The following is an 11551-nucleotide window of genomic DNA, read 5'->3' on the forward strand; positions in this document are numbered from 1 at the left end:
GAATGATCTTAAAATATTGAAAGAAGAGAGGAGAGAAAAGGAAATGGAATTAAAGATTACATCTTAATGGGAATAAAAGTATGTTTATGAAATTTTAATTAAAAAAAAAGTGGTATTAGATGGAGATGGATTCAAATTGAATGGACTTACTTCTTTGGAAATAGTTAATGAATATACCAATTTGAAACTTGTGACTAATAGGGAAATTTTACTTGAGGATTGGATTAGACTGTTTGGAATGATTGCCCAAGTAATGATGTATAGCTATGAAGCTATGTATTATATCTATTAATTGCGTTCATTCATCAGACCGGTTTGTATGTTTTGAAGAATGGAAAAATCCGACTTTTGGTAAGGAAAAGAACCCTTCACTTCCGTATAAAACAGAGGATAACTCAAAATCAGCAGAAAAGCTCTGACAGGGTTCTTTGCGTTGTAGACGGAATGCAGATCGTGCTCTTTCTAACCAAAAAGTGCCTTCTGTACCGACTGAAGTAACTTAATGAATTATATTCTTAAGATAACTTGTAAAGCTGAAGATTCACTTGTAAGAGAGGGTTATTATTGCTTTATATACAGAATCATAACTAAGTAGACATGCTCATCCAAATTCAACATATACAAAAACTACAGTAAATTAAGAAATTATTAAAAAAAATTAAAAAATAAAGGTAAAAATATCTTGCTGTTATTTTGAATATTAACATTTATCCATCTCTTCCTCCTCATCAGATTTTTGATATGTATCCTTAAAGGGATATAAAGGATACTATGGCAGTACTATGTGATTGTTTGCATTATTACTAGCTTTCTACCACCAAATTTTTGCTTATGTATTTTAGAAAAAGAAATCTGAAATAAATAAATAAATAAAAACAACTAAGAAACAAAGTAAGCATTCCTCAATTTAAAAAGATGGATAATTAGTTCCTTCACGTGCATAAAAGTAAAAATACCTATTTACAAAAACTGCGATTTTTCATCTCACATACAGACAAATCGGCCTTTACACATGCGATACAGATAAAATGTACAATTAGTGGTGGTGGTGGTGGTAATGGGGTTATGTTGTGGTCATTGTTGTTGATGGGTTGTGGCACTCTGTGTGTAGATGTATTATGGCATTATATAATGTGGACGGTGTGCTGTGTGAAGTGGACTGCCTTTCCTTGATGAGTCCTTAGACTCCTTGAAGGTGTGTCACATAAATATAACAATAAGTTCCAGCTAAGACCATTATTTGATTATGGCTGATAAGTTTCATCACTCATATTTTAAACGGATGTTAAGCAAATCGAAATTATTCGGAGTCAGTTCACTAAGGATAATTACGAGAATCGTAACTATCACAATATTATTTGATTAAGAAGTAGCGAATTTCTTGCGCTTGACTGAACCAGACTATACTTGGGGGGGGGGGTTAAAAGTTAGTGAAGAGGTTAGGTAAAACAAATGTGAAAGAATTTTTAATTTTTTTCTTATGTTAAGATTTGAAAATACAAGTATTAGGTACAGTAGTTAGAACTAAAAATAAATAGAAGCAATCAATTTATGGAAGGAAAAAGAAACAACTATTAAGGATGAGAGTACATCACTTACAGTTATAAATAAAAGTAACATACGCATACCAACCACTGAATTAGAAACTTTTATTTAATACAGTGGTTTTCATATAGGCATGTGACTGCCAATACCAATCAATTCTCTGTACATACGCTGCTTGGAAGTCAACGGACGCCATAACATGAGGAATAAACAGCTATGCAGGGCCGGCTCTATGGACGGTGCAAAACGAGCATTGCACGGGGCGGCAAGTTTTTTTGGGGCAGCAAAGTTGGCATAAACTATACAAAAAATAAGGGGGAAGGGATGGCAAAATATGCTACTGAACGGGGCAACAAAATTCCTAGGGGTGGCCCTGCAGCCATGGTGCTCACGTTAATAAGATATAAGACCTCCTTTCGCTGCGAGGACTGTAACAGTCCTATGGGGCATACTTTCCACAAGTGTACAATAGCTATCAATGGGAATTTTGGACCATTCTTCCCGTAGGCATGTAATGAGATTCTGAAGGGATGTGGGCTGGACATCCCTTGACGTCACCTGATGCTCCAGTTCATCCCACAAATGCTCAGTAGAGTTGAAATCAGGGCTCTGTGGAGGCCAGTCAAATGTAGTGATATTCATGTCCACAAACCAAGCAGTTTCAGCCGAAGCCTGATGACAGAGTACATTGTCTTGCTGAAAGAGACAATGGTCAGTTCCGTAGAAACTCCACGAAGTAAGAAGCATCGCATTGTCCAGAATGTTTAGATATCCCTCAGAGTTCAATGTGTGTAGCATCAAAAACAGATGTTCAAGGCCAAACTAAGAAAATAGGACCATACCATCACATCGCCACCTCCGAATTTCATAGTTGAGGTTACGTGCTCTGCTAGGAGATGTTCACCGAGCATCCGTCACACCCACCTATCTGCTCGGTAGGAGGTGTAGCGTAATTCGTCACTCCATAACATAGCTTTCCAAGCTTCCACGTCCTACTGAACATGCTCTTTGCACCACTGAAGACGACGCTGCAAGTTGGTTCAGGTAATGTGGGACTTAAGTATTGCAGTTCTGCAAGGGAAACCCATGTTGATTCCTGTTCCAGTCGATGCCTGGACTCCGCATTCAACTGTCAGCCGACGAATAGCGATTTTTGCATATTATCCTTCGTAGTACCCTATGGTCACGTTTGGTGAGTGTGGTGGGTCGTCTACTGCAGATAGCACTTGCAGTGGACTCCATGCTCTTCCATCTCAGCATGTTATCACTGATTGTTGACATGAGATGGTCCAATTTGTCAACAATTTGCCGAACAGTTAGGCTTGCGACATGCCATCCTATCACAACTCCTCTTTCGAACTCTGTCAGTTCCCTTCTCGCAGCCATTTCACCTGGACACAGTTGCACTGACATGAAAGCATCACACTTTTCCGATTTATACTGGCCACAAACATGTGACTCATCTCGTTATGTCACGATGCACCTTGCTCATGGGGGTGTCTGTTGACTTCTTTCAATGCAGTGTAGTTTGGTTAGTATGAGTCGGGCACAGCCTTCATTAAATGCTTCGGTCAGTTGCTGCCCACAGAAAGGTCTGTTTGTCAGTCTTAGAAGTTTATAAACCTCTATCATCCCCCCCCCTCTTTCTCCTATTAACTAGAGTCTGTAATCCACATGCTTGCACTCTGTCCTCATAATCTAAATCCCATAATCCCAATATAATCTTTGTAACTCTTCTTTGCCCCCTTTCCACAGCTTCTTTATCTCCTTGGAACCCGGGAGACCAAATCTGCAAACAATAATCCAGGTGTGGTCTTATCAAAGCCTTATAAACAGGAAAAATGACTTCCTTATCCTTACATGTCAAGGTTCGCTTCAACATTGCAATTATCCTCCGAGTTGTATTTGCAACTTTTGCTATGTGACCTTTGAACTTCAAATTCCTATTCATCAACTACACCAAGATTCCTTGCCTCGTCTGTTTCTTGTAGCATAACCCCGCTAATGTAATATAATATGCCGCCGAAATGTAATCAAGCCAAAGTGAATAACTTTATGCTTACTAACATTAAATTGACAGCCATTTTTGTTTACCAAATTTTCCAGCCTGTTCAAATCACCTTGTAAGTACTGAATATCAGTGTCATCCCTGATTGCCTTGCCTATCTTAGCATTATCGGCAAACAATTGCACATCTGCTATTAGAACTTGCCTTATGTCATTAATGTATAGATTGAGCAATAATGGCCCAAGGACTGATCCCTGAGGTACCACTGGGCACCTTAAATATGGTAGATTCACAGCTACTGTAAACCATTTCTTGATATCTGTCTGTCAACTATCTCCTGATCCAAATCAAGAGTTTATATTTCAATGCCATATTCTCCAGTTTATGCAACATCCTTTCATGTGGTATCCTTTCGAATGCCTTAGAAAAATCCAACATTATCATAGTGTATCCTTTTATCCAACTCGGCTGTAACATTGTTATAAAATATGAGCAAATTGCTAAAACATGACCTTCCTTTAGTAAGACCATCCTGCTCCTTACAGAGGAAAGCTTGTTTGTCTTCCCATTTCTGTATGTGAGTTCTTACCAACTTCTCTACCACACCAGAGATACTGATAGGTCGGGAGTCCAGTAGCAGTTTTTGCACTCTCCTTGTACAATGGAACTATCATACAATCTTTCCATTCCTGCGGTATCAATCTTGACCTGAGACTCAAGTTATACAAACAGGTAAGAGAGGCTTAATTTATATAAGTATGTGAGAGGTTTAGCCAATTTGGTTGAACATTCCTTCAGCAAACGGGCTGATATTCCATCTGTCTCCATAGACAAATTGTTATCCAGGTTATACAACAGCTCTTCAACCTGATTTTCATGAACCTCTAACTCTTCATCCAATGTAGCAGTAGCACTGTGCACTACGTTACATACACCTGGAGTGAGCACTAATTAATTGAATAAGCTCATTGGCTTCTGACACTTGAGTACCATCTGCATTCAATAAAGTTATTCTTTCACATTCATTCTTTTTTTTCTTTTGCTTCCGACATAATAAAATTCTTTTGGATTGCATGGCCAATTTCTTTTCATACTCCGATTTAGCTTTCTGCACAATACTCATTACTTTTCTGCCCTTAGCTTTATATATTTCATAACTCCTCTCACTCTTATCCTCACAATATTCTTTCCATATCATCTTCTTGTGACTCTCTTGCTTAATAAAGTTGCTCAATTTCACTCCTGACCTATTTATTCTTCGAACAATAGGGATACATTCAGACACTGCTTCATTTAAGCACTTTTTCAAAGATTCCCATATTTTTCTCATTCAGTAACTAATACCATGGGACTAAAGATAGTATTCTCCTAAGTTGATCATAAGTTCCAGCTTTGTAGACCAACATGTAACCTGTTCTAATCAGAGAATCAATACAATTAGATACTTCACAGTTGTTCCATTGTACACTGGTGGTAAAATAGCCATATTCTTGACAGACCCCTTCTGATGCTATGAGCAAATACATCACTCTCTGACCTCGAGTTCCTTTTTTCACATGTTGCTTGAGAAAGTTGTCTCGAAAAATGAGGAATTCAACAAATTCCTAATTTTCCATATCATGCGATTTCTCTTCTACCCAATCAATGTTTGGAAAATTAAAGTCATCCACAACGATCGCTCATTCAGTACCCATAAGGCTAGTTTGATGATGCATTTCTTCATCCCCTGAAACTGAGCCACCAGGTCTGTAGCAACGCTTCCACTATATATTTCTTCTTTTTGCCTTCACATCACACCAAATAAACCCAAACTCACCGCTAAATGGGACATTATAACCATCAGTGTTTTCTTGTGACATTAATTTCTTTTAATCGAGATATTTCTAATGTCAGCTTATATCTTCAGATAAAAGGATGCAAAATATCATAGTATGACACCGTGGGTTCACAATAAGTTTTCAATGGGGCTGTGATATCACGAAAAGGATAAATAAATCCGCTAACGCCTTTGATTCCTGAAAGATAGTGTTTTAGCCCTTTATAAGTTTTTGGAGACTAAGAGGCAGTCTGTCACAACGCTTCACTAATCAGAGATAGTTAACCCAAACTATCAACAATAATAAACGGCATCCGATGAAGAGAATACGGCAAATACCCATCGTCATCTCGTGCTCCCTAACCCTAATGCGATATATATTATTGTTTGAAATAGTGGCTCTATGGTCAATTTTCTTTAATCTACAGGGTGAAAAATTCCAGTTTCTTGGAGAAGAAACCCTCTTGCCCATGCCAGAGATTGACTAAGTCAGGAACCAGTCGAAGAACCAGTAAGCGCCTCCGTAGCGCAATTGGAAGAACGACGGTACATTGCGCCCTTCGATTGGAATAGGCCTAAGTTCGATTCTCGTCGCGACGGGAGGAATCTTTATCTGGTCGATTTCAATCGATGGTGAGTTAGCCGATCTCATACGGAGGTAGCAGGGTTTTTTCTCCCGGAAACTCGGGTTTTTCATCCCGCATACATACAAATCGGCCCTTCAGAACACACGCAATTTACAGACAAAAAAAATTACTAGTTGTGGTGGTGTTGGAGGTGGGCGGTAGATGGCGTTGATTCGTAGTAGAGGTAAGGTGTAGAGAGAGTTGAAGATGTCCTCCTGCGATGAGTCTTCGGACTCCTTGGAGGTATCAGGAATAATAATAATAATAATAAGAAAGGATTAGAAAGAGTTCTCTAGTGATTTGAATCGAACCAGAACGGTCTTTCATCTGATATCCCAGTGCTATGGATGCAAACGCTATTTCCACAGAACTACACAAGCTTCCATCAAGTAGGGATGGAAACTGAAATTCTATGAGAGATGGGTGGGAAGGATCCTTTAAATGTATGACATCATTTAAGGATGATTATTAAGACATTACTACAAACACTCAGAATGGTCACATTCATCTCGACTATGCTGGATTACCTAATAAAAAGAGCTGGTATATAAATAAATATATATATTGATTAAAGTTTATAAGGCAAAACACTAGAATAAATTGATAACGTCCCAATTGCACAGGATTTCTTCAGGTGTAAATATACAAACTAGTAGACAAAACAGTAAGAACTAACAAAGGTGACATCTGTTATTAATAAATTCTGTATAAAGACACTATTATTATTATTATTATTATTATGCTTTTAAAAATCAAACTCTTATAAACACCTTTAATTTCACAAAAGGGGAGTAGGAGAAACTCCTTTATTTAGTCTCCATTTCTAGTCATCACTGTTTAGCTCACGGCTGCCGATGATTTGGAGCCTTCAGAAGGGATGAAGAATGGGAGAAAAGCCTTAAAAAAATTGCACATCTTAACATATTCCTAATTGTTAACATCTAAATACTGCGTGTTCTATAGAGTCGTTTTATCTGAGTTGCCGGGAATTAAAATACTTACTTCACCACACTACATATAGACCAACTTGGGAGCACGTTGGGAAAAAAAAAAAAGACCTAGTAAATTGTTCCTTTAGCCAGCGAGTATAACTGAACCGAACCGAACCTTTAATGGTCCTTCTTCTGGCGGTTTACCATCATTATTGATACTGGGTTACCATACACTACACAGGGACAAGGGGTGATAGAACACACCTAAACAAGCACTTTTCATCATACAATGCATGATCCGAACACAAGCAGTGAAGTGCTAGAGGGCACTTTCCAGTGAATACTTATAAGAGCTGATTTTTGCAGTCATCGTTATTTCTACCTTGGAGTGCATAAAGGATGGATTCTTTCACAAATCAAGAGAAGGCTGACATGCATTTCATTTACGGAGCTGCAGACTGGAATGCAAGGGAAGCCCAAAGACTCTACAGAGTGCGCTTTCCGAACAGACGTGTGCCTGATCGTAAAACCTTTCAGCAATTGCACCAGTCTGTGTGAAATGGGCTCCTTTGTCAGTGGCATGCAGGATACAGGGTGTACAGAGTGTGAGGACGCCACGTGTTACAGAGGAAATTCTAAGTAGGGTTGCAGATCGTCCCGAATGTAGCACGCGAGCAATTTCCCATGCTGTACGTGTGCCCCAATCGATGGTGTGGTGAGTTCTATGAGACGAATGATTACACCCCTACCATACACACACAGAGGGTGCACGCCTTGACACCTGCAGATTACTGGCCTCGTGGATTTTTGCACAGTGGTTCCTGCAGCAGACTGCAGTGCACCCAGACTTTGATGCACATGTCTTATTCACTGACGAATGCACCTTTATACATGAGGGCATTTTTAATACCCACAATTATGATGTGTGGATGAGAAGAAATCCACATGCCACACGTCCACATTCATACCAGTGGCGTTTCTCCATAAATATTTGGGCTGGAATCCTACATGACCATTTGATTGGCCCATACCTTCTGCCAGGACGACTGAATGGGAGAACGTACCTTGTATTTTTACAAGAGGTCTTGCCATAATTACCAAACCCTGTTCAAGCAAACATTCAAACACGTATGTGGTTCCAACATGACGGAGCGCCACCCCATTTCAGCATGGGTGTGCAGAATGCCGTGAATGCAACATTTCCAGGACAATGGATTGGTCGGGGTGATCTCATCGCTTGGCCGCCATGATCGCCCAATCTATCATGTCTGGACTTTTTCCTATGGGCCATATGAAAAGCCTGATCTACGGTAGCCCCACCGATTCCAATGAGGACCTTATTGCCAGGATTTCTATTGCCGTTGCAGCTGTACGAGAAATACCTGGTGTTTTCGCCAATGTATGCCAATCACTACGTCGAAGGTGTGAAGCCTGCAGATGTTGGCGGTCGCTCTTTTGAGCAGTTTCTGTAATTTGTTCAATAAAATTCTTTAATTTATATTCTGTAATTTCTGCAATTGTTTCAAATCTCCTCTGTCATTCTTGTGTTTCTTCATTTCCTAACACAGTAGTTGCTAACCCCTAGAGCTTCACGTCTTGAGTTCGGACCATGCATTGTATTACCAAAAGTGCTTGTTTAGGTGTGTTCCATCACCCCTTAAAATTTGGACCAAGAGTTCTGAATCACCCTGTATATTGAGAATACATCCATATAGCAAGAAACTTGAAAGTTTCGAAATTTAAATATAACCTTCGGCAAATAAAAAAGGGAATATACAGGCTCCTGGACCGAGTCATGTCTTTTAAGTAATTGAAACCAAGTCAACTCTGATGCCAAATGTTATATTGTCATAATCAATCTGGTAAGTTTCTAAACATTAAATAAGTTTCTATATTTGGCTGTAAGATATGGATGGATTGGATGGATCCGTAATATCCTCCATTTCAATATCTGAATGTCAAATTGGAGCGTTTCGGCTCTATACTTTATCATTTTTATTTAATTAAAATTATCTGAATATAATTGATCTAAATTACTTAATATGATTCAGTTTATTATTTATTTTATTTTATTTATTTATTTTTTTTTAATAGCTGTTTACAACCGCAGGCTGTAAACAGCTATCAACAGCAGAGGGAATTAAAAACAAAGAAAACAACAACGGAAACCCAGGTGAGCCAACTTTCAATAATGCATTACTTGAAAATAGATTACAAAACCTAAAAGGCTGTTTAATCGATTTTGTTGGAGAACTATTTCAAAAACATACCGCACAAATTACAGAAAAATTCAACCAATATGAGGAATTTATTAAATTTAATAATAACTCGGTAGAAGATGTATTACAGACAGAGAAATTAAAAACTGAGTTAAAGAGCTAACGGAAAGACAGCATAATTGAATTAAAGAGACAACGGAACTACGGCAACAACTAAACTCTTTAAAGCAACAGTACAAACTCTTAAACCAACAGCAGTACAAAAATTATCTCCTCATAGATGGTCTCCCAGAAATTGCTACAGAACATCTAAGAGACACCGTAATACAACTAAGCCAAAAAATTGGCTCTACCATTGAATCAAAAGACATCCAGTCAGTACATCGGTTACCACAAAAAAGGAAAAGAGAAAATAAGTTCCGTCCTTCTCCCGTCGTAGTACGACTCACCGACAGCCCAACAAAAACTACATTTATGAAAGCTAGCAGGATTAAAAAACCAATAGTCAAGGATCTGAAAGAAGACCACGACAATACCCCAATATATTTGTCCGAATACTTAACACCATATTATCAGAAACTATTCTACCAAGCAAGGAAAGTAAAAACAAACAAATTACCAGTTTATATGGATAAGAGACAGCAAAATATTCCTTAGAAAGACACAAGACGCAAAACCAATCGAAATAAAATCCGTAGAAGACCTCGGCAGGCTGTCATATTGAAAGGATATTATCAGAAATACGCCATATTATCAGAAACTATTCTACCAAGCAAGGAAAGTAAAAACAAACAAATTACCAGTTTATATGGATAAGAGACAGCAAAATATTCCTTAGAAAGACACAAGACGCAAAACCAATCGAAATAAAATCCGTAGAAGACCTCGGCAGGCTGTCATATTGAAAGGAATATTGACAACTCGTAAAGAAGGAACAGCACACCAACCAACATGAATGCAGACCATCAAGCAGACATAATCACCCCGGAACATGATAATTGCCACATCCTGAAATCAATAACAGAATGGAAACAAGTGACAATCCCCAAAAGAGGACTATCTATTCTCCACATCAACATCAGAAGCATTCAAAAATACTGGCTGACCCTGCAACCTTATCTGAAGGAAGATATAGACGACATAGACATTTTAATACTGACTGAAGTATCTACGACAAACGAAGAGCCATCCACCTACCAAATGCCACACTTCAACAACACAAACACTGCAGACAAACAAAATGAGGCAGTGGTATAATAATATTTACCAAACATAAACTAGAAGTAACAGAAATAAACTATAAATTAGAATACGCAGAAAACATATGCATCGAAATTAAAAACATCAAACAAGAAAACTTGATATTAAACGCAATATATAGACCACCCAACTTAAGCACCACAAAATTCCTAGAAGAACTAAACAGATGGCTTTCAGCCACGGAAGTAGGAGCCTCAGAATACTTGATAATAATAGGAGACATGAATATAAACGTTAGAAACATAAATAACAACACAGAACAATGCCTAGACCTCTTATCGGTATATAACATAACCCCATCCATACAGTCGTATACACAAGAAGAGATAGCCGGAAACACAACAACAACCTCATCCTGCATTGATCATATAAATATAAAAGGGGCCCCTCCCAACAGACACACAACAGCCGTCATAACATGCAAACTGGCAGACCATTATTTCACAGCATTACAGTTACACACTGAACCAGAACCCATAAAATTCACTGAGACTACAAAAAAGTATTATAGCATTCTAAACGAAACAATAGTAAACGATGAAATCAGAAAAACAGACTGGATGCAGATAGCATCTTTAGACCCTGCTTAAGCTGTATATAATAATCTTAAACTTGCATTTAACAAAATATATAACAAAGCATTGACAAAAATAAAAATACGCCCCAAACGAAACAAAATCCATGGTTAACAGACAAGATATTAATAGACATACAAAGAAAAGCTGCCCTATGGAAACAACTTAAGAAGTTTCCGAACAATATTGCTTTAAAAGCTGAATAGAAAAGAAAATGGAATCTCCTAACAACACAGATTAGAACAGCAAAAAGAAACTATTACAGCAACAAATTAACAACAGCTCAGAATGACATAAAGGAAACCTGGCACCTGATTAATGAAATGCTGGACAATATACACAGAACCACTGCCTCAGAAACAATAAAACACGGCTTTGCCTGCGACCCCAAATCCCTCAAACAGTTGGCAAACAACTTTAATCAGCACTTCGTGAACTCTGTCCAAAAAATACAAGAAACAACCTTTCCTCACTCAAACGAACATTCTCCACTAGGTCCACGAGCAACCCAGTCAATGTGGTTCCCCCCACAGTAACAAAAGAAAAACTATCACTGGCAATTCAACAAAT

The sequence above is a fragment of the Typopeltis vanoorti genome, chromosome 11, assembly GCF_054136105.1.
Source record: "Typopeltis vanoorti isolate ZY-2024b chromosome 11, IOZ_Tvanoo_1.0, whole genome shotgun sequence".
Classification (NCBI taxonomy): Eukaryota; Metazoa; Arthropoda; class Arachnida; order Uropygi; family Thelyphonidae; genus Typopeltis; species Typopeltis vanoorti.